The sequence below is a fragment of the Macaca thibetana genome, chromosome 8 (assembly GCF_024542745.1).
Source record: "Macaca thibetana thibetana isolate TM-01 chromosome 8, ASM2454274v1, whole genome shotgun sequence".
Lineage (NCBI taxonomy): Eukaryota > Metazoa > Chordata > Mammalia > Primates > Cercopithecidae > Macaca > Macaca thibetana.
The window spans coordinates 63,305,243-63,330,067 of NC_065585.1; the positions used below are offsets into that span (position 1 = coordinate 63,305,243).

A 24,825-nucleotide genomic window follows, 5' to 3' on the forward strand; every position below is an offset into this window, starting at 1 on the left:
GTAATTATACATACCTCAGGCAATATTTAACAAAAATAATGCATATAAAAACACAATTGCTGAAAGCATAGTAAGTCCTCGATAGGTGGTATCTAAATACATCATTGAGGAAGAGGGCAGTTAGTTCTGGCAACTGATTTTTTTTTTTTTTTTAAGTACTATAAGTTTACCACGTATTGCTTTGGCAAATAAAAGCTGCTCAACCGAAGTTATATCTCCAATTTGTGTTTTGTCAAAATGTTATTATGGAAAAATGAGAGAAAGGGTAAAGAAAGAGAAATGGGAAAAGGTGTGTGAATGGAAGAGTAAAGAAGAAAAGAGAAAAAGAAAGAGGAATTGAATTTTAAAAAGATTTAGAGAAGAAAGGACAAGCAGAAGAAAAGAAGTTAGAAGAACCAGAACTGAGAAAGAAAAGGCCGGATCTGAGTCTCCTGAGCTGGTGAAGACCTGGGCCAGGCCTGGCAGAGCCTCGCAGGGCGCAGCTCGGGGCGGGGCCCAGCAAAGCAACCATGCCCCCTCATTGATGGGCTTACGAAGCGGGGACCTTTTGGTCCCGGGCAGCCCCTCTGCCTCCCAAAGCACTGAGGCACCCAGCTAGCAGGACGCCCTTCGACTCGAAGTGAGACCCCTGTTTTCCTCGCCCCACTCGCCACCCTCTCCGGGTTCGGCTGGTGCTTCCCCCTGCAGGGCCCGGGACGAGCGCGGTCTGCGGTGCGCAGTCAGCCCCTGGGGCGGAGGCTGCATTTGGGTGACCCCTGCCTGCCACGTTATCTGGAACTGCCCTGGGGTGACCAGAAACAGTCCTGACGTTGGGGTAGCGGTTCGCAGACACCGCACTTAACCCGTATGGCAGCTTCTGTGGAATCATTGCCTGTTTTCATTTTCCCTACTCTGAAAAGTTGAGAGAAACTTGGTGCATCCCAGGCTCAGGTAGTCACCGTAAGTGGTGGGGCAGCGCCCGGATGACTGGCAGCGCCAGTCGCGCTGCTAAGGACAGGTGGCCCACAGATGGCAGAGAGATCACTTACAGGTAGTCACCGTCAGAGATGGGGCAGCGCCAGTCGCACTGCTGGGGACAGGTGGCGAGAGGAAGATGTCCTGGCTCCCATGCTGGGAAGGGTGTGACCAGGACAGAAACAGCAAGAAACAGTTCAGGTGTCTATGAATTTGGGAAAATGAAAGTGAGTAAATACGGCCCCTTTACATCAAGAAATGTACTTGTGATATGATATATATGTGTATATCAGAATAAATGTATTACATATATGTATACACATATACATATATGTTTTCACCAACCATTACTGGCTCATAACTCCCATAAGCCCTTGTTACAGTCTTTTGTTATAATGTGGGGCACTGCAGCCCCCAGAAAAATGAATTTCTTTCTTTGACCTTCTTCTGCCCTCCTTTCATCTGCTGCTTTTTCTCCCCAAGGTAGGGATCTTCCCCTACCTTTCTGTCTTGTAGCTGGCTATAAATAAATTCTCTGGCCTATCTTGTCTGATTGTAAGTCATAAGACTCCCATTTCGGACAGGGCCCTGCTCCATACCCAGGAGGAAGGAATGCTGCAAAGGGGAACCGAGAAGAATCTGAACAGACAGGTCTCAGTGGGTTTCTCCAGTCTATTACTGTTAGATCATGCTGATTTTGTGGGATGATATTCCTACACAATTATCTATCAATCATGCTTATCCAATGAAATCCAGACTCAGGCCCTCAGTTGCTGTCTACTCAAGTAACTTACATGTTTATATCTGTAGGTCAAACCTCTCTTCTGAGCTCAGGATCCGTCTATTCAGCTGCATAATTGACATCTTTTGATTTCACGAAGGCCTCATATCTCTGCTACTTGAACTCTTAATTTTCCAACCTCTTTCCCACATCCCAAACTTGACTCTTTTTTTGTTACTCCCTGTTCAGTAGATGTGACTGTGATGCGTTCACTTGCCAGACTGGAAAATTTGGGCATCCTTGAACTCTGCCTCACCCTCATACTCCATAACCAGTCTGTTACTGAGTCTCCCCAGTTTTATGTTCCCAAACAGATATCTCTTGACTCCCTTAGCTTCTCCACCAACAAAACTTCCCTCCTGAGGTTTCAGCCAATTACCAGCCAATTATCCTCCACACTACTGCATGCTGAATGTAAATAGTTTAACTGTCTACCCATACCCACTTTCTGCCTGTCTGTTCAATAGCCACAGTGAAGTGATTCCTCAAGTGTCTCCCATCAAATTCTTATCCCTGAGGTCCTATAAGGGATGAACCCTACTACCTCCCCAGCTTTATCCCTCCTGATTCTCTTGACCTCTGAGCTGTCACACTTAGGTCCTTCAGTTAGTCTTCATGTACTAGGCATCCTGCAGTTGAGTGAGTTCATGCGTGTTCACTTGTTCTTCTCACCTTAGTTTAATCTTGTCTTCAGGGAAACCTGATCTGATGCCTAAGTCCAGGTGAAAGCTCCCGTTAGATGCTTCTCATTGCACTTGTCCTCCTTAGCCTTTATTATTACCGTTGTGATTTTGCATGTGGTCTGTGCATTTTTGATTAGTATCTGAGTCCCCTCCTAGAGAGTAAGTGTGAATGGGACCTGGTTTTCCTCCCCATGGTGCAGTGTACAGCATATAATAGGTATTCAGCAAACATCTATTGAAGGGTGAAGGACATAGTGACTTCTGGGTGGAGAATCCCTAGAAGAGCGGGTAGCTTTTGAAATGGGCCCTGAAGGATTGGTCGGAGTGACATTAGTGCTGTTAGAAAGTGGAGGTGTGAGTGGCTTGAGTCATTTCTGGCAGGAAAGTGGGTGCAGCTTGAAAACGTCTAGTTCTGTCAAGACTAGTGGAGCAGAATGGGTGTCAGAATGAAAAAAAAGTTTGGTAACAATTTTTTTTTTTTTTTGAGATGGATTCTCGATCTGTCACCAACAATTCTTGAAGATCTCTAAGGAGTTACTCATATAACTCAGAGAGTGGCCTCCTTTTTAATTTTTTTTTTAATTCCTTTATCAGGAAGAAAAAGCAACAGGCAGAAACTCACTGTATCGGTCCTTTCCCCTCCTTTCCTCTCCTGTCTCTTTTCCTATAAATAATGTGAGTCCCAAGATAGGGATTTCTGAGTATCTTCAAGATGCAGCTCTGTGTTAGCTATTCTCAATTGCAAAGGAGACAAAACTAGGGTTGCTTTATATTGAGGCCACATTTTTGGAATCTGACAGCTTAAAAAGCTTCACTGTGCTAGATACAGTCTTCAGAGTATGGTCAAGCCATCGACAAGTTATTCTAGTCTTCGGAAGTCAGTGGAGAGTTGGACACTTCAGAACACAAATATGTGTTGTTGTTTTTTCTCCTCTCTAATCTCAGAGAAATACATTTCATTTTTTTCTTTTTTATTATTCTTTTGGTCCCGGAATTTTCTTTCCTCAGAATGTCATAATAGAAAGAACAATGGAATTTAAAATCAGTTCAAATTCTTACTGTGTTATTTCTCTCTATTATCTTGAGTACAGAAGTTCTCATCTCTAACCCTTAAATTCTTGATCTTTATAACCTTATTAAAAAATACGTCTCCTATGTAGAGCACCTGCCTGCCTGGCATTTAGTTAGTACCTGTGCCTTTTGCTCCTTCCTTTCAAAGCTTCTTTTATTTCATTATTCCTAGTGTTCTTTCTTTTATCTTCACTTTATCCTTCACTCAGACATTTACTTATCTATTAAAATGTTTCTTGTGTCCTTTTTCTCTATTTCCTAAACTAGTGTTTTGTTGATTTTTTTTTTTTTTTTTTTTTTTTGCCTAAACTCCCTTTATTTCACCCAGTTATGCAAATTGCGAGGCCAGGGACATGACCACAAACAGTTAAGGTTTAATTCACATGAATAAGCTTTCTCTCTCATGAAAATACTGTGTGTCACTTCTCACTTGGTCTAACACCCACCCTATCTAGCACAGATACACTCAACATGCAATATTAAGTACAATTTTTATTTGATTTTTCTCCAGAGAATAGTCCGTCTTCAGTCTTTAAGGACTCAGCTCCTTACATGGGCTTTGGTGGGGGCCGTGGGGCAGCACCCGCAGGTCTAAATCGGGGTGGGGGTGTTCGATCCTTGATGGCTTCACGAGATCAATTCCTGACTACTTTGCTGTGAATTGCACAACTCACACAGTAACGTAGCTTCACATATGGTTCGGGAAGCACATAGGCTTTGAAGACGCTCACTTCAGAAATGTCTCTGACTGCTGCGGCCTCCACTATGTCCTGAATGATAAATTTCTTAATGGCCTTGTCCTTGGGCATGCATCGGGCACAGTTTGTGCCGGGAATAGGCCGCACGTGGCTGCAGCCCTTTTTTGGTACAACCGTTGTTCCCTCTTTTCTTTGTCATCTTGGAGGAACGCACCGGAGATTGTGTTTTGTTTTTTAACGTGTTATGATATGAACACATTTGGAGACAATTTAATAGAAATTTTTAAAAACATTTCTGCATTAGTAGTGAAGTAATCCAGGTAGAAAGTGTTCTTTAATTGGTCTAGGAGTAAATCTTGGAAAAAAAATTGAACTCTGGAATAGGGCAGGGGGTAAATACGAAATGAAAGTCTGTTGCTAATTAAGATTTTTTTTGTGTGAAGAAAACTATTCTATAATTAAGACTTTTAGAGAATTCTAACTACTTTGTGCTGACATGTGTTAAATATTTTCGGAAGATGGCTGATCCTTGGCAGGAAGGCATAGATTAGGCAGTAACCCCAGCAAGACAAGCTGAAGAGGTATGAATTAAAACTTTGTCAGCCATAATGTGACGGGTGTGAAGCGTGTGGTTGCCTTATTAAATAAAACATGTATTTTGTTCAGTCTGCATTTGTTTTCCTTTTACTAAACACTTTACAGTGAGTACTTCAATTTTATTTTATTTTATTTTATTTATTTTTTTTTTTTTTGAGACGGAGTCTCGCTCTGTCGCCCAGGCTGGAGTGCAGTGGCCGGATCTCAGCTCACTGCAAGCTCCGCCTCCCGGGTTCACGCCATTCTCCTGCCTCAGCCTCCCGAGTAGCTGGGATTACAGGCGCCCGCCAACTCACCCGGCTAGTTTTTTGTATTTTTAGTAGAGACGGGGTTTCACCGTATTAACCAGGATGGTCTCGATCTCCTGACCTCGTGATCCACCCGTCTCGGCCTCCCAAAGTGCTGGGATTACAGGCTTGAGCCACCGCGCCCGGCGTACTTCAATTTTATATCATTAAACGTCTTGTGATGACAGTTGTGCAGCTAAAATAGTATGTTAGATTATATAATTCCATACCTAAAAGGTCATAATTATTGAAGCCTTATGTTATAAACATTTTTATGAGAAATTCTTAAGAATATCTTTTTTTTTTTTTTTTTTTTGAGATGGAGTTTCACTCTTGTTGCCTAGGCTGGAGTGCAGTGGCATGACCTCGGCTCACTGCAACCTCCGTCTCCCAGGTTCAAGCGATTCTCCTGCCTCAGCCTCCCGAGTAGCTGGGATTACAGGCACATGCCACAACACCTGGCTAATTTTGTATTTTTAGTAGAGATGGGGTTTCTCCATGCTGGTCAGGCTGGCCTTAAACTCCGGACCTCAGGTGATCTGCCTGCCTTGGCCTCCCAAAGTGCTGGGATTACAGGCGTGAGCCACCGCGCCCAGCCAAGAATATCTTTAAGGAATGTTATTTAAAGTCAGATTGAATGTTTTAAATCATTTTTGTGTTTTATCTTTTTGTTTGATTTAAAATTACTTATGCTTTTTTATTTGCCTGCCAAAAACCCTTTTTAGGTGGTTCGTGATACTCTTAAAAATGAAGTGAATATTATCCTGAAAAGTTCTCCAGTTGATTTGGTAACTGCTACTGACCAAAAAGTTGAAAAAATGCTTATCTCTTCCATAAAGGAAAAGTATCCATCTCACAGGTATTTCTTATTTCCATTTCAAATGACAAAATGAAATCTAAGATGGAGTCACTTATACTAGGCAAGCATTTTGATTTTAGACACAGAAATTGACTTCAGTTAGCTTAAGCTGAAAAGGGATTTATGTTGTGGGTGTGGGCTCCTTGGGCCAGAACCATGGGAGGGAGGAGGAGTATCTGAGGGGACACAGGAGCTATGGCTGAGGCAGCCACTGGTACCCTCACTCCTGACTCTGATGGTTTGAATACTTTCTAACTAACCTTTTATCTTTACCTCATTAGTTTAAGATTACAAATTCTGGGCAGGGATATGCGGTTTCTGAGCTTAGGTGCTTTGCATATGCTCAAGCTGACAGGGAGTAGGAAAGAGGAATATTTGGATTCCTTCATAGTAAAAGGAATGAATGGTTGGGTGCTGGGAAGCTAACATGACAAACGTCTGCTGTTGGCATGATTTAAAAGTTCAATTTCATTCTCTGTATCGTAAACTTCTTTATATGGTAAAGTGGCAGTAGCTCTAGAGAGTCTGAGAGAAAATCCTGAAATTTGGGCTCTTTTACAGGCACAGAAATTTAACAGAAACATTATCATGCTAAACTGTTAGCACTGTGATTCTGGACTTCTTCCTAGTCATGTCATCGGCCATTCCTGGTGTTTTTAGCCATTGAGAAGAAAAAATGTTTTAAGCCGTGGCTAAGTACATTTCTTCTGAATAAAAAGATTTATAGCTAAGAGAAAAAGAGATAAATGGAGATGATGATAGTAGTTATTAAGACAGTTCAGTTTTAAATGAAAGAAAATAACTAGAAAAGAAAATAGGAAAGAAGAAAACCAGTGAACTCTAGTATCATTTATGGGATTTCCATAAGATTTAGTTAGAAACAAGTTACCAAGTGTAGGCTCTGCCTCTTGATGGGAGTATTAGAGAGTGTCTGGACCCATTTTTTAAATCATGGCATTTCCTTAATGATTTCTCATCTCCAAAATATGCTCGTCTGGTGTGTGTGTGCGCGCGCAGGAACATGCATGTGCCATTACTTATTCTGGTATTACATTTTATAATTTTTTTTTTTTTTTTTTTTTTTTTTTTGAGACAGAGTCTTGCTCTGTCACCCAAGCTGGAGTGTAATGGTGCAATCTCGGTTCACTGCAACCTCCACCTCACGGATTCAACCAATTTTCCTGACTCAGCCTCCTGAGTAGCTGGGACTACAGGTGCATGCTACCACGCCCAGCTAATTTTTGTATTTTCAGTAGAGAGGGGTTTTACCATATTGGTCAGGCTGGTCTTGAACTCCTGACCTCAGGCGATCCACCTGCCTTCGCCTTCTAAAGTGCTGGGATTACAGGCGTGAGCCACCATGCCCAGCCACATTTAAAAATTTTGAATTCTGTAATTTTTCTCATGACTTTGCTCTCAGTAAAATAAAATAAAGCTTCCCCCCCACTGTTATCAGTCTTTATAGGGACAAAGAAGCAACAATAGAAAAGTAGGGTGCAGACTTTTATATTTTATACAAGACTGTGCAGCTAAGGAAATATCATGGTTTGGACATTGTTAATAGGAGTGTATCCTTCTTGCTTTTAGTTTCATTGGTGAGGAATCTGTGGCAGCCGGGGAAAAAGTGTCTTAACTGACAACGCCACATTGACCCTATTGATGGAACGACTAACTTTGTACACAGATATGTTTAAAAAAGTTTAATATAATTGCTCTTTGTATATTACCTGGATAGCCCTTTAGAGTACTCTGTGCAGGAACATATACATTTTAGAGAATCGCATACTTTGTTTATGCATCTTTATTCTAAGAAAGGGTACCTAAAGTGAATAGAGCAAATTGTATTATGCAGACTTCTCATTGGATATGGAGGTGAAGAAATATTAATGGTGTGATCTTTTTATGTGGAGTAGCATGCCCTGGTCACCATTCTTTTCTCACTCTTGGAGCCATATAAAAATTGAAGCAAACAACCTTGCTTTTTGAGATCGACAAAGAAACTAATGAGATCACTTTTGGAGTGCTGTCAATATAGAATGAGTTCAGTCCAGAAGAGAAAACAGGGTTAAAAATTGGAGGGGTGTTATGTTCAACAGGCTTAGGCTTGAATTCTGGTGTTTTTTAATTGACTTTGTGACTTTGGGCAAGTTAATCTTTTTGAGCCTCAGTTTTTAAAAAGACCATATTAATGTCACTTAATAGAATTGTTTAATGATGGGACTGTATGAGTGGTACATTTATCTTAGAACTTAGTATAATGCCTGGCACAGAATTTAAGTATATTATATCACCAGAAGAAAGCCCGATGGAATTGCGCATGTGAGTTAAAATGAGTAGCCAACTATGGTGGGATTCCACATAGATGTTACTCTTTTCTTTCCTTTTTATTTTTTTAAGACAGGGTCACACTCTGTCACCCAGGCTGGAGTGCAGTGGCAAGATCATGGCTCACTGCAGCCTCGAATTCCTGGACTCAAATTATGCTCCCATCTCAGCCTCCTAAGCAGCTGGGACTACGGGTGCAAGCCACCACACCAAGTTAGTTTATTTATTTATTTATTTATTTTTGTAGAGATGCGGTCTCACTATGTTGCCCAGGCTGGTCTCAAACTCCTGGCCTCAAAAGCAATCCTCCCACCTTGGCCTCCCAAAGTGCTGGGATTATAGGCTTGGGCCACCACCCCTGGCCCATCAGTGTTACTTCTGAAGTTGCCATGTAGTTGTACATGTCTGTACTATGTACAGAATTGTTAAAATCTATAAAGTTTTATAGACTTTATATACATGATGGTGTTGTATCTTTTAAATGTGGAAAGATGCTTATGGTGTAATGTAAGAGTAGAAGATTGTATGATACAGTGTGTATAGTTTGATCCTATTTTTGTTAAAATAAAAACTCATATATTTAGAGGTTTTTATTTGTAGTAGTTATGTTGACCCTATTTTGCCTTGATCTTGACTCTCTTGTGGGTCAGAAATTTCAAAGTATTTGTTTAAACTGTCATGCAACCATAAAAATAATGGTGAATAGTCTACTTTTCACATGTGAAGTTACAGGTTTGGTGTTGGTATAGAGACAAGTAACAGCAGTTCTATACAGGGCAGTACCTGTGTCTACCAGGCTGCAGGAAAAATGATGAAAATAGACTATTTTCTTTTTAAAAATTCCCTTTAATTTTCTTAAAATTTACTTTTATTTTTTGAAAAGGTATTTTCACATAGTCATTAGATTATGGCATTTGATATTCAAAAGACAGGAAATGGCATACAGTAGAAGGTACCCTTGCCACTTCTCTCCCCAGTTTCTCAGGACCCATCTCTCAGGTGACCATTGCTATCCATTTCTTATGAATCCTTTCAGAGATGTTTCATGCCTGTAGGAGCATCTTGTGTGAATACATGTATTTATATATGTCCCCTTCCCTCCTATTTACTCAACGAGCTGTACACAATACACACTGTTCTGCATCTTAGATATTGTGGGGAGGAGGGATAAGACTGTTTATAGAAAAAAAATTGTGAGTACTTATATTATGAAAAGATTAATTTTAGTAACTATATTAACAATAAGTTTTATCTTGGTAAATTTGTGTTTTGTCTTTTTTTAAGATTTCCTTTTGTAGCTGTTTCAATTGGCTTTGTTGTAAATAAGAAGGTATGTTGTTTTAAATGTATAGTTGATTAAATGCCTTGCTTTCATTTTCTGGGAAAGAGTAAATGTATCTTCATAATAAATTCAGATGTCTCTTTTTCAAGTCATATAACTGCATTATTTTGAATATAAGCTACAGGACTGTTAAAATGTTCATGATACATTTCCATTGAAGAAAATGTAATGTTTTCTGAGAATCAGGGGTTGTAAGCAGAAAATACACACAAGTAAACGAAAGTTCAGTATTTAGCCACCATTATATGTGTGAGAGAGTGAAATGGGATAGGAGTTTGTGTGTGATCTAAAATGCTACATGGAAAAATTGGGATTTAAGCTTGGGATGCTTTAATAGGTATCAGTGAAAAGAGCCCTTTAAAGACCGAGAATTAGCAAGGGCCAATGCATGGTGTGAAAATAGCAAGTGTATTGTGGGATCGACACATTATTGAATACTTGTGTCAAAAGTCCAGTAGGGAAAAATCCATAGCTATTGCATTTTCTTGCTGTTTGGCTGTTTGGTTAAGTAGTGAATATGTTTGCTACTATCTTACATCCCTGTTGTTAGGGAATTTTTGATATGTTTGATCAACCTGTACACAAAAACTTTAAAGAAATTTCTGAAAATAAAACACAAATTAGTACAAATGGAAGCTTAGCCCTAGGGTTGTATTAATCCTGAGAACGTCCAAAAGGAGATAAGTGAGCATTCAGTTTATAATCAGCCCCGGGCTGTGCGCTGGCCCTGCCACTGAACTCACAGCCCAGCACAAAGCTGGATGTGTGAACAGGTAAAGATGATATGTGGTGGAACTGTGAAAAAAAATACTGTGGGAACACAGGATGTCACTGATTCTGCCAAAAGTGGGTTGGGAAAATCTTTATAACAGAAGAGGTCTTAGAAGTTGGTCATGTGAGTTGATCCTTAGAAAATTAGGGCTTTGCCAGATGGGGGGAAAAAAAGAAAAGAAAAAAGGAAAGCATTTTAATACAAAAAACAGCTTGGAGAAGTCGAAGACCATGATGTGTGTGGGGAACGGTGAGATGTTCATGGAGAGGGAAGTGCTGGAAGTGGCCAGGCAGAGGTTAGTTTGGCCTTACTGTAAGGCACAGTGGCCAGTCTATGCGACAAAATTTAGTTTTTTGTTTCTAGGTAGTTGGGAAACAGAAGAGGTTTTGGAGTGGAAAGTGACAAATAATTCTAGCAATGTAGAGATTATACTGGGGTTTGGGTGACTCTGAACTAAGTAGAGGCAGTGAGAATAGCCAAGGAAATGCCAAAATTGGGAAGTGTTTTTAAGATTCAATTTGAAGGAGGAGATTTATGGGGAAGCAATGGGAGGTGACCAGGTAATGAATGATTTTGACCTCTTTGATAGAGATTCTGTAAGACTAGGTTCCAAAGTGTATATTTTATTATTATTATTATTATTATTATTATTATTATTTTGAGACGGAGTCTCGCTGTCACCCAGGCTGGAGTGCAGTGGCACGGTCTTGGCTCACTGCAAGCTCCGCCTCCTGGGTTCATGCCATTCTCCTGCCTCAGCCTCCCGAGTAGCTGGGACTACAGGTGCTGCCACCACACCTGGCTAATTTTTTGTATTTTTAGTAGAGACGGGGTTTCACCATGTTAGCCAGGATGGTCTCGATCTCCTGACCTCGTGATCCACCCGCCTCGGCCTCCCAAAGTGCTGGGATTACAGATGTGAGCCACTGTGCCCGGCTGTATATGTTTTTATCTATGATTATGGGGTTGACGGGAGCAAAATTATTAAGAAGTTGAATTTGTGGACTGGAAAGGCCAATCTGTATGAATATGGAGAGCTACAAGGGAAATGGAAGCAATAGAAGAAGGAAGAAAAGCCTGAGGTACCTAACTTTTAAGGCTGAGGCAGAGAAGGAGGTTCTAAGATAGTGACTCTGAGATGGATTGGTGAGTAAGGTAGAACTGAAAGAGTAATTCTGGAAACATGGAGGTACTGAATTAAGTATTAAATAAGGGTTGATGGTGGCCAGCAGTCTCCAATTCTTCAGACAATACATTTGGCCAGGAAAGTTCATTGATATTCTCTGCGGGACTTTCAGAAGAATAAGTGATCAGGGCAGAAGCCAAATTGTAATGTATTAAGAGGAGCACAGGAGATGCAAAGTGTAGACTACTCATTGGCAGTAAACGGAAAAGGAGGGAATAACATTTTGAAGCTTTTGTAAGGGAGGGAGAAACTTGGTGAGAAGGTATGAAAAGAAAAATCCAAGAGAAGAGGTATCAGTTGATGGAGCAGTTTTTCAGAGAATATAGGAGAGGGTAGAAAATAGAAAAGCTCTGTCTTCTGGAGCAGGAGGGAGAAAGGTAAGGTGAGTGCTATTAAGTCTGCACATAGATAAGATGAGAATAAGAAGGATTCCAGATCTTATTACCTTTTTCTCTGATTAGGCTGGAAAGCATCCTACAGTATAGCCATTTCAATCTGTTATTAGTAATATGTGATATTTTCTTATTAGTGTCTTAGAACAATTAATTGATTTAATGGTGAAAAATACTCAGGTTTGGTAAAGGAAACTTGTTTTTCTTCTGCAGATAGAATTTGGAGTTGTGTACAGTTGTGTGGAAGATAAGATGTACACTACCAGGAAAGGAAAAGGTATGTTTTGTAATGGTCAAAAACTACAGGTTTTACAACAAGAAGGTGGGTTTATTCTCCAAGTTTTAGTGCAATTGATACTGTGTACTCATATTTTATTCTTTTAATGTTTATCTATGGAATTCCCCAGTTGTTAAGTGTTTCATAAACTGTGTTTATTTTCTCTTTGTTTTGTGATTTCAACTTCAGTTTTGAATGTGGAGTGGAAATAGGGAAAGCAAATGTAATTGAGCAAACACTTCAGGCTCAGCACTAGATTTGGTGATGGAGCTAGGAAGATGATTAAGACTGGCTTCCTACCCTCGTTTGAGTTCATGGTTTATGTGTTAGCCATTGTAACTAAAATTCCTTATGGAATTCCTCTGATCTGATGCAAATGTGACAGATTACTAGAAAGTAATTTGGGGGAAAAAAAGTCAATTAAAGCTGGAATCACTTAAAATGATACACATACATTTTATATGAACTGGATGATTGGCATTTGAAGTCTTCTTCCTCTGTGACAGCTGTCGACCTAAAAGGAGAAAGCTCAGGCAAAATTAATATAGAGAGTTTATTCAGGCCAAAGTTGAGGTCTGCAGCCCAGGACGCACTTCCAGATTGTCTTGGAGAGTGCTCTGGAGAACTAAAGAGAGGCTCAAGTTTTTAAAGAAAAAAGGATGAATCAGAAGAAGAGGTAATTTCTAATGTTTTTCAGGAATTCTCTTTGGTTTACCAGTATCACATTAATTACTGATTGACTATACATTGTTGCACTATAGCACATATGGCATTTTATGGTTACTTGGCATCAGTTAGTCTACAGCCTGCATAGCAAGTGGCTTCAAAAGGCAATTATTTAGCTCAATGGGGAGTGAGACTGACTGCTGGTGTACTTTAAATGCCTCTCTGGGCCTGATAATTTAAAGGGGCTGACATTCCACAGATAAAAAGTGGTTTTTTTTCTTCTTTCTGACAACCGATTGAAGTTTTGAGTTACCTTTCTTCCGTAAACTCCATCCAACATTTTTCACAGATTGCACTTTGAGATTCTTTTAAGTGCAGCAAGAACTTAAAGATACTTGCAAAGGAATTTGAGTTCAGAATCTTCCTAGACTTTAATTTTTCTCCTCAATCACTTAATTTGAGAGCAGATTTTTAGGTCATTTTCTTTTTATTGAATTCTAAGGCCCCAAAGATTGGATGAGGCAACCTAGTTTTTGAGATGTTAACGTGAAAAAATATGCATCTTAGAACTGAAGGAGGTGGGGCCGGAGGTCCTGGGGCAGATTCTCCTTGGCACTCCTGCATGGAGGAAGCTGCACAAGGATGCCACCAGGAATGCTCGCATCTCCTACTGGGATGGCCTGCGCAGGACGGGGCGGTCTCTGTGCGGGTGTGCGGGTGTGAGCCATGGTACCCAGGGCCAGATCAGAAGGGAAGCTGGGAGGCTGGCCTGAAGACTGGGGTGAGGTCGCCACTCCTTCCTTTCAGGCTGGAGCTACTCTGCTAGGGTTTAAAACTTGAAATGGGACTAAAGGGTAGTATTTATGAGAAAAAGAGAGTAAATCATATCTCACCTCCTCCAGCATTTTTTTTTTTTTCATAAGAGACCAAATTAAACTTATGCACTCTCCTCGCTGTTATTGACCTTCAGTTAGGCAGAGTGAGAGCAGAGCGAGACCAGGTCGGAGATGGCGAAGCAACCCATTCCTTTAATGACATTCACACTGATGTCCTATTTTCAAACTATTTGAAAATTGCATCGTTCTGCCTCCAGTACTGGCAGTTTCTCTGTTCTGTGATCAATCTGATTCACAGGAACATTTTGTTAAATGAGCCAAGGGTGTGGAAAATATGACTTTTGTATTGGTCTGGGATTAGCTATGAGCTCCAGCATTTTCACTGGAGGAAGTTTCATTTGGGGTGGGAAAAAAAGGCTTTCTACGACTTGCCAGAAAAGGTTCTATGAGAGCAGGTCAAGGTGGCCACGCATATCCTAAAGAATGGTTGTGGTAGGCCAGACTGCTGTCAACGGAAGCTGGCGAGGTGGCCGACTTAGCGGCATATGGGTTTGCACTGGCCACGCTGGTGACTCCACTAGGAGCTCTCAGCGTCCTAGTAAGTGCCATTCTTTCTTCATTCTTTCTAAATGAAAGATTTAATCCTTATGGGAAATTTGGATGTTTGCTAAGTGTTTGAGGATCTACAGTTACGATCACTCATCCTCCAAAAGAAGAGGATATTGAAACTAAATAAAATACCTCACAAGGTAGGTGATCCAGGTTTTGTGGTCTTTGCAACTCTTGTGGTCATTATGGCCATGATAAGAATCTTCCTGGTGGGTCCCTACCATGGACAACGATCTTGTGTATGTAACAATCTGCTCTGTAATTGGCACATTTTCAGTCTCCTGGGTTAAGAGCCTAGGCAGTGCTATCAGAGAGCTGTTTGCTGGAAAGCCTGCACTGCCACATCCCCTGGCCTGTATTCTGCTGCTAAGCCTCATTGTCTGTGTGAACACATAGATTAATTACCTAAATTGGGCCCTGGATATGTTTAACACTTCCATCATGACTCCAATATATTACATATTCTTTACAACATCAGTTTTTAAACTTGTTCAGCTGTTGTTTTTAAGGAGTGGCAAGATATGCCCATTGATGATGTCATTGGTACTTTTGAGTGACTTTACAATAATCGTGGAGATATTCTTGTTGCATGCTTTTAAAGGTGTCAGTTTTAGTCTAGCAAGTCTGCCTGTGTCTCTTCAAAAAGACAAAAAAAAAAAGCAATGAATGGCAATCTCTCTAATATGTAAGAAGTTCTTAATAATAATGAAGAAAGCAAAAGTTTAACCTGTGGAATCAAACAACACACCAGTGATAATATCTCCTGAAGAAATGGAATTCTGATGGCTTTTTAACAAAGATGTAATTAAAAAGTTAATCTATAATTCTGTTATAAAGTGAATTTGAATATCAGAATATGTCTGAAAAAGCACTGTTCTCAAATAATGATCTTTAAAGACATCTTCTTAAAGGTTTCACTAATTTGAAGTAAGAAATTATTTTTCTGATTTATTATTTATTTATTTATTTTGGAGACAGAGTCTTGCTCTGAAGCCCAGGCTGGAGTGCAGTGGAATGATCTGGGCTCACTGCAATCTCCACCTCCAGAGTTCAAGCGATTCTCCTGCTCAGCCGCCTGAGTAGCTGGGACTACAGGCTCATGCCACCATGCCCGGCTAATTTTTTGTATATTTAGTAGAGATGGGGTTTCACTATGTCAGCCAGGATGGTCTCGATCTCCTGACCTTGTGATCTGCCCACCCTGACCTCCCAAAGTGTTGGGTTCACAGGCATAAGCCACCACTCCCGGACCTACTTCTCTGATATTTAAATGATGGTAGCTCACTAAAATGAACTCAGTGCATGACTAATTTCTATTCACATTGTATTATTGTAGATATATTTTACATTTTGAATCCTTCTCCAAAATCTAAAACTCCTTAAAATGACAGTTTTAAGTCTATAAAAAGTTTTATTTTTTTCATTGGTGATGAAAGTCTGAAATGTACATTTATTTGTCATCCTCACTTCACTAATTCCTAACCATATAGGCTTTTTTATTTTAATAAAGAACAAAATTATCCCAAAATTATCCTGTGATTTACCTTATCTATTATAACAAAATACATATATTTTATATAAAAATTGTAATAAAATGTAATACATATATTTTATATAAAATTATAATTATATAAATATATAAAATAGGTAAAGTAAATCAGAGGATAATTAATCTATATAAAATAGGTAAGGTAAATCATAGGATAATAGAAATATATATGAACCAAAGAAATGTGGTAGCTTTCACAGAAACAACTCTTTTCCTTTTCATAATTATTCTTCACTTTACAAAGTATTAAATTATTTAACTATTAAAAGTAGTACAACAAAAAGAATAAAATGCCTAGGAATATAGCTGTCAAGGGAAGTGAAGCAAGGAGAACTACAAACCACTGCTTAAGGAAATCAGAGAGGATGCAAACAAATGGAAAAACATCCCATGCTCATGGAGAGGAAGAATCAATATCATTAAAATGGCCATTCTGCCCAAAGTAATTTATAGATTCAGTGCTATTCCCATTAAACTACCAGTAACATTCTTCACATATTTAGAAGAAAGTATTTTAAAATTCACATGAAATAAAAAAAGAACTCATATAGCCAAGAAAATCCTAAGCAAAAAGAACAAAGCTAGAGGCATCATGCTACCAGACTTCAAACTATACTACAACGCTACAGTAACTGAAACAGTATGGTACTGGTACAAAAACAGACACATAGACCAATAGAACAGAATAGAGAACTCATAAATAAGACTGCACATCTACAACCATTGATCTTCAACAAATCTGTCAAAAACAAGCAATGGGGAAAGAATTCCCTATTTAATAAAAGGTGCTGGGAGAACTGGCTAGCCATATGCAGAAAATTGAAACTGGACCCCTTACACCTGATACAAAAATTAACTCCAGACGGGTTGAACCCAAAACTATAAAAAACCTAGAAGAAAATCTAGGCAATACTACTCAGGACATAGGCACGGGCATGACAAAATCACCAAAAGCAATTGCAACAAAAGCAAAAATTGACAAATGGAATCTAATTAAACTAAAGAGCTGCTGCACAGCAAAAGAAACTATCATCAGAGAGAACAGGCGACCTACAGAGTGGGAGAAACATTTTGCAATCTATCCATTGACAAAGGTCTAATATTCAGCATCTACAAGGAACTTAAATTTACAAGAAAAAACACAACCCCGTGAAAAAGTGGGCAAAGGACATGAATAGACACTTCTCAAAAGAAGACATTCATGACGCCAAAAAACATGTGAAAGCAATCTCAACATCACTAATCATTAAAGAATGCAAATCAAAACCACAACGAGATACCATCTTACACCAGTCAGAATGGCAATTATTAAAAAGTCAAATTAACAGATGCTGGCAAGGTTGTGGAGAAATAGGAACACTTTTACATTGTTTGTGGGAATGTAAATTAGTTCAACCATTGTGGAAGACAGTGTGGCGATTCCTCAAAGATCTAGAACCAGAAATACCATTTGACCCAGCAATCCCATTGCTGGATATAGACACAAAGGAATATAAATTATTCCGTTACAAAGATACATGCACACGTATGTTCACTGCAACACTATTCACAATAGCAAAGACATGGAATCAACCCAAATGGCCATCAGTGATAGACTGGATAAAGAAAATGTGGTACATATACACTATGGAATACTATGCAACAATAAAAAGGAATAAGATCATGCCCTTTGCAGGGACATGGTTGGAGTTGGAAGCCATTATCCTCAGCAAACTAACGCAGGAACAGAAAACCAAACATTTCATGTTTTCACTTACACGTGGGAGCTGAACAATGAGAATGCATGGACACAGGGAGGGAGATACACACTGGGGCCTGTCCAGGGATGGGGGCTGAGTTGGGGGTGGGAGAGCACCAAGAAAAGTAGCTAATGCATGCTGGGCTTAATATCTAGGTGATGGGTTGATAGGTGCAGCAAACTACCATGGCACACGTTTACCTATGTAAAAAACCTTCACATCCTGCACATGTACTCTGGAACTTAATTTTAAAAAGTAGTACAACAATTACAAAAATGCTCAGGACAAACACACCTAGTGAACATACATCTTGTTGGATGGGAGGTGGTGAAGTGTGGGATGTCAAGTGTGTCCTGAGTTTCAGTCAGGATGTTTCAGAGGAAAATGTAAAGCCTTGGATAATTTGCCAGCTTTGTAAATGGAAGTCGAAGAGCTACCATGTAATTTCAATTTCTGTTTTCTTTCAAATCTGTATATAAATTCCCTATTGAATTTAGTTTTTAACTTCTACTTTTTTGTGCTTAAGATATTTGCTCATTTCTCACTACACATATCATGCCTGCAGGCAAATTGGTTATATTCTGTACCTTTTGGGGAATGGTCTAAGGAGCTGGATTCTTTTTGATGCTTATAAAAAGCTGACTTGGAAATAATAACTTTATCAGTTTTAATATGTAAAAGCTTAGAATTAACTTGATAAAACTAGGAAGAGAGATAAAAATGTTATATTTTCTTCTGAATAAAAGTGTCATTTTTTAAGAATTCCAATTATTAAAATCTAGTGATTATTTAAAACATTTCCTTTTTCGATATTACCAAATCACTCTTGGTGACCGAGCTGGGCTATTGCAGAACATCAGAAATTGTAAGAACTATTATTTCCAATATGGAAAAGCTTTTTTGCATTCCTATCCATGGGTAAGCTCTTTTCATTTTCCACCTAAAGTTCTAGATCATTTAACATCTTAAAATAATATATTTTCCTTTAGAAATTAAGCATTTGTTTATAGAAATGGGATTGGTACCATAATTCTAATGCTCTCCCTCCCCTTACCCCCCAGTCTCCGACAGGCCCCAGTGTGTGATATTCCCCTCCCTGTGTCCATGTGTTCTCACTGTTCACAATGTTGGTTTTTTGGAGAGACTTCAGAACAAAAAGACACCCATTTTTATTAGCAGTGTCTGATGTTCTGCAGTAGGTTTGTGTGGATGTGTTCTACTTTTTTCTATTTTGATTCATTTTGTTATTGGGGCTCCTTGGTTCAGAGCTCTGTATTTTGTCAGTTCTGCCCTTCTGTGCAGTTTCCTTTATAATATCTGTTGAGTGGTTGTGGTAGGCAGGGTTGGCTTGTCTTGCTTATCATTGATTTCTGCAGGATCCTTAATTTTTCACTCTTAGTTCCAACTTTTCCTTGACTTCTTGGTCTCCAAGAGGTACTACCTCTTCTGTCTTATCTGATTCTCCTCTAGAATCACAGTTTCCCCGCGGTAGCTGGACTGTGAATTACCAAGTGCTGATCTGTGCTCAGTGTTTTTGTATTTATTGTCTCACTTATACTCTTTTCTGAGGGTGGTTTTTTCTGTGTTCCCTGTGGGTCCTTGGCTCCTCCCTGCTCTCCCTTACGAAGTCTTTTCTGCCTCTTCTCCTCCACTCTGTGTGTCCACAGGCTAGGAATGCTCCATTAGAATTAATTTGTTTGTTTGCTCTTTCTTCTGCTTACAGGTAGTTTGAGATTTGTATTTTCCGATTCCTAGAAATGCTGAAGGAATAGGTCTTATGGGTTTTATTTGCCCTCCTTGTTGATTTTATTTCATTTTATTTTTCAGATGGGTAATGGGGAGTTTCAAAATTAGCAGGCCACTATTCCTCTCTAAACCTCAGAGTCCTTCTGTAATCATTTTCATAAATGAAGAAATTAAAAGCAAACATCTATCCGTCTGTTTACATTTTCAAGAAAAGCTAAAGTTTTGAGGTCTTTAACTTTAATATAGTTATGCTATATTAAATATAATTGCTGCCCTTTATTATAGTTGTTTGCATTAAAAATAATAAATTTTGCTGTTATTCAACAAAATCTGTAAGTTTTGAATAACATATTTTACTGCCTACTGTTTCTACCTTTTTTCCTTTTGAAAATATCATCACTGAGTTATAAGAGTCTTAGACCTGATCAAAGATCATCTAATAATCCAGCCTTATTTTATAGGTGAGTCAACTGAGGTTCAGAGAGGTGATGTGGTTGCCTTAGATCAAAGAGCTGAGTGGAAATATGACTAGAATCCTGGCTCCCAGATCATTTCTCTTTCTCCAATATTGTACTTCTCTTAGGAGTCGGGACCTTAAAAATATAGTTTGGCCATGTACAAACTAATTTGTTACTATACATTTTTGTTCTACACAGTAATGAGTAAAGTAAAAGAGAGAGATCTTCTGTCAAGTAGCTACAGAACCACACAGAATGATGCCCTTGAGGGAAGGGCAATAAACTTGCTGCTACACTGTGCTGTCCTGAAGCAAGGACTGTAACCACGGGCTATAAAATGGTTATGTTAGTCATAAAAGAGCTGCAAGAGGTTTACAACTTTAACCTTTAATTTTGCTGTTGGATAAAGTAAAAACTAATTTTTACTTCAGGATTTTTTCAGAAGTATAACCAGGGAAATATTACCAAGGAGAAGTTCTGATATTGATTTAAGATTTTTTGCATTCAGCTGCTTCTTTAGTTTAGCAACATGACTTCAGAGTTACTTACACAAAACAATGAAACTAAAGGGAGTCATAATCTGAATGAATGCTTTAAACAAGCAGAAACAGTCTAATAGGTTCCTAACTAGGGACAAATATTTTTGAGACAACAATTACTGTGGCTCAATTTCCTTTAATTTTTCAAAATTTAATTAGATGAAATGTACCTGGTATATATTTTCTGGCATCATCGTTTGAGAATAATTTTATCATAAACATAGCTACTTTTATTATGGATCTTTTATATGCCAGTCACTCTTTTGGTGCTTTACAAATATTGTTTGTAGTTATTGTAACAGTGATCTAAGGTAAATTGGTATCCCTATTTGATGACAAGAAAGCTAAAACTCAAAGAAGAAACTTGGTCCAAATTAGTTTTTTGGTTTTTGTGATGGAGTTTCACTCTTGTTGCTCAGGCTGAAGTGCAGTGGCTTGATCTCGGCTCACTGCAACCTCCACCTCCTGGGTTCAAGCAATTCTCTGGCCTCAGCCTCCCAAGTAGCTGGGATTACAGGCATGTGCCACCACACTGGGCTAATTTTGTATTTTTAGTAGAGACAAGGTTTCACCATGTTGGCCAGGCTGGTCTCAAACTCCTGACCTCAGGTGATCAACCCTCCTTGGCCTCCCAAAGTGCTGGGATTGCAGATATAAGCCACTATGCCTGGCCCAGATTAGGGCATGGTTTTTAGGCAGCTGAGCATGGAACAAACTCAACTCTTTGTGACCCCAAACAGTGTTTTTTATGATATACCCCGTTAGTTGTATAGGAGGATCAGACTAAGATAGGATTCAGAAGGCACAGTGTAGAATCTATACCATAGCCTTAATTACCTGGTAGTATAAGTAATCTCTTTGGTAATATTTGCTCACAAAAAGTATACTCTAGCTTACTACAAGACTCCTTGCTTGAGATCCCATGGTGTTCATTAGAAGCGATGGAAGCACCACTAGATGCTATCACTGTTGTTCTGCTAACCTAGGATTCTCTCTGAATAGAATACTAAGGGATTACTTATAAAAGATCTTGGTCTTTGCTTTCTATAATATGAGATATCAACTATCACATATCTCATATGAAAAGGGGAGAAACACATCTTTCTTTATAACTGAAATAATGCCATGAAAGCTAATTTGATTTCATTCATTTGGGAAACAAACATCTTGGAAATTTATTGTACCCACTAGTTCTTTCTTCAATTTGATGTGCAGCAAAAACATAGGCAGAAAAACATTCCAAATCAAAGACTTTATGTCATTCTAATCCTTTTTTAAAAAAATCACTTTGAGATGAAGGATGTACTTAGGTGCAATATTTTTTATAGATACAAAATAAATACCACATTTGTAATCAATTTATCATTACTTTTAAAAAAAAATAAACTTGGAAAGATCTTGGTAAATAGAACCCACTGCTTTATTTCCAGAGCTTTAAACAGTCACAAAAGGAGTTTGACTAAAAACCATTTGCAATTAACTTGCAGACATAATGAACTTTTTCTTCTAAAAACACATTTCAGTGTGTATTTCTTTAATAAAAAGGAACATTGTCTCATACAGCCACAGTACAATTATAAAAGTCAGGAAATTAACATTGATACATAAACTAATATAAAGACTTCATTCAAATTTTGAAAAAAATTTTAACCCAAGGTCCAATCCAGACTCATACATTGCATTTAGTTCTCATTTCGCATCAGTTTCCTTTAATTTAGAACTTGCTTGGTCCTTATTTTTTATGACCTTGACATTTTTCAAAAGTATAGGCCAATTATTTTGTAGTCTAGCTCCTGATTTGAATTTGTCTAGTTTCTTTATGATTGTATTTGGATTATGCTTTTCTGGCAGGAATGTTACAGCAGTAATGTATTGTCCTTCTCAGTGAGTGCATCATCTCAGGAGGTACATGGTATCTTTCTGTCCTATTATGGGTGATATTAACTTTGATTACTTGGTAATGGTAGACCATTGTAAAAATGCTATTTTTTTCTCACTGTACTCATTATATATCTTGTGGAGAGATACTTTGATACTGAAAATATCAAAATTTTACCCATTAATTTTAAAATTTATTGATGATTCTTTACTGAATAAGTTATTACTATAATTGCTATCAAGTAGTATCTTACTTATTCTTACTTATATCTTACATATTCATCTTATCTTGCTGTATTTTCAAGGAAGAGGTGCTGTGAGAGGAAACACCTGTAGTAATCGTTCAAAAGAGGCCTAGGTTTATGCAGAACCCAGGTGGGTTGCAATCCCTGTAGGTCTAGATATGATGCACATCCAGTAGGGAATGATCAATATCATGATACTTTATGCTCCCTAGAGATTATTGTGCAGTGTGTGTGTGTGTGTGTGTGTGTGTGTATCTGTGTAAAATAAGCTGTAGTTACCTTGGGTTTAGAAAAATATGAATATGAATATATTTGCATGCTGTTATAGTAGAATTATAGCATTATTTTTAGGGCTTTTTTCTGCAAAAGTATTGTTTTCATGTTTATCTTATTAAGTTATTGCTTTGTGAGTATTCATTTTGGGATTTATATAGTACATCACGATAACTGGATTTTATGTATTTTTATTTTAAAATTAAATACCATCTTTTTTTACATGTATTCTCTAGATTGGTTCAACTTATCTCAATCAACATTCAAACTGAAGTTAGGAGGAATACCTTATTTGAAAGGTTATATTTTCAATCTACCATTTTTGAATACTATTTTTTAGGATCCGGAGTGTTGGAACAGCAGCTACTAATGTGCATTGTGGCAAGTGGAGGAGCAGAAGCATTTTATGAAATGGGAATTCACTGCTGGGATATTGCAGGAGCTGCCATTATTGTTACTGAAGTTGGTGGTGTGCTAATGGATGTTACTGGTAAAATTATGAGATAATGGATCATTTTTCTCTTTACATCTCTTGGACTTTCCTCTGTATGTGGGGTTAAAAAACAGTTTGATACATATGATAACTTGGCTTTTAAGACAAACAGGCTATATAATTTTGTGCAAAATCAAAATAAACATTAGGAGATAGAGGCAAGGATGAGAACTAATGGCAATGTGGGACTGATAGTGATGAATGGCTAAGTCTTTTCAAATGTGAGTAATAGGAACTCCTGAAAGGCTGTAGAGAAAGCCTAGACAGTCACTGAGTCTGAGGCTTGTGTTCAGAGTTCTTTGAATGCTGACCACTGTGATAGTTGATGGTGGACTTCAGTCCTCCACCATCACCTTCTTTGTTGGGACTAGAGAAGTTAAATATTTGCTTTGAGCTGATGGTGAAATTTTTGAAGTGAAGAGTGAACCTGGGTTCAAAGAATTCACCAGTGATCTGAGAGAAGGGCAACAAAGAAATAAGGAAATGGGAAGGACAGTGGTATGAAAATTAATTGGAGTCACATTTTCTGTCCATAGATTCTTAAACAGTAAAGAGGTAATAAGAGTGCATACACACACGCACACACACAAAGAAACAGAGAATAGATGATATTTTTTCAGACTATCATGACTTGAGACTCCCTCTCTCCCCCGTCAACTTTGCCAGTAAATACCAAACAAGTGGTATTTTAAAAAACATATACTTAGAAACTCAGCTATGCATTGCCAAAGCTTAAACATTGTAGTTATGTGACAGTATAGTAGATTTTTAAAAGAAAACTGAAAGTATTGAAATGTCATGATTGACCATAGTGCACATTGCTGTACTTGTTTGATGTAAATTATTTTTGTAACAGATATAACTATTTACCATACTTGATTTGTTTTAGGTGGACCGTTCAATTTAATGTCATGAAGAATAATTGCTGCAAAACGTACAGCCATTATCAGAAAGGAAAGCCAAAGAAATTCAGGTAGTACCTTTTCAACGAGATGATGAAGATTAATTACAGCAGCCTCATAGTCAATCACAGTTGCTTTTCCCCAGATTTGCTGACTCACTGATGGATATGGGTTTCAGATGTATGATATGCTTGGTTTCAATTGTCTTTGTCCAGATGAAAAATTTTGAACTTGTTTCATATTTTACTATGGCTAGGTTTGCAAGAATAGACATAATGTTTACTTCATTGTTTAAAAAATGGCATGTGAGAGCTTTAGGAAAAATACACAAAAAGTACAATTGATGAAATAAGTATAACATCAACTGAAATAGTTAGCAATTTTGCATTTCTGAGTATCAATGGTCTGAAATTTTGTCTTGCTATATACATGTATGCCTAGACACTTGCTTAGAAAGTTACCTATTTGGAAAAAAAATTGTTTGGTTTCAAAAGCCATATTTAAATTTGTAAGGATATATTGAGTACTTCCTAGACCAAGGTTTTTTTCTTTAAAGAGAACTTTTTTTGTTTCATTCAGTGTTCATATAACACCTAGCACTATGCCTGTCAGTTGGCAACCAAAATTAAACATTGTAAGAATTAATATTTTGAAGTCATCGATTCCTA

The 24,825-nt window shown here is 38.3% G+C and overlaps 3 pseudogenes; 2 read left to right on the forward strand and 1 right to left on the reverse strand.

Moving 5' to 3' along the window:
- Positions 1 to 1,066: 1,066 nt before the first annotated feature.
- LOC126961598 (inositol monophosphatase 1-like) lies at positions 1,067 to 24,345 on the forward strand (annotated as a pseudogene).
- Positions 4,038 to 4,386, reverse strand: LOC126961597 (40S ribosomal protein S26-like; annotated as a pseudogene).
- On the forward strand, positions 14,039 to 15,129 carry LOC126961585 (magnesium transporter NIPA2-like; annotated as a pseudogene).
- Positions 24,346 to 24,825: the final 480 nt, after the last annotated feature.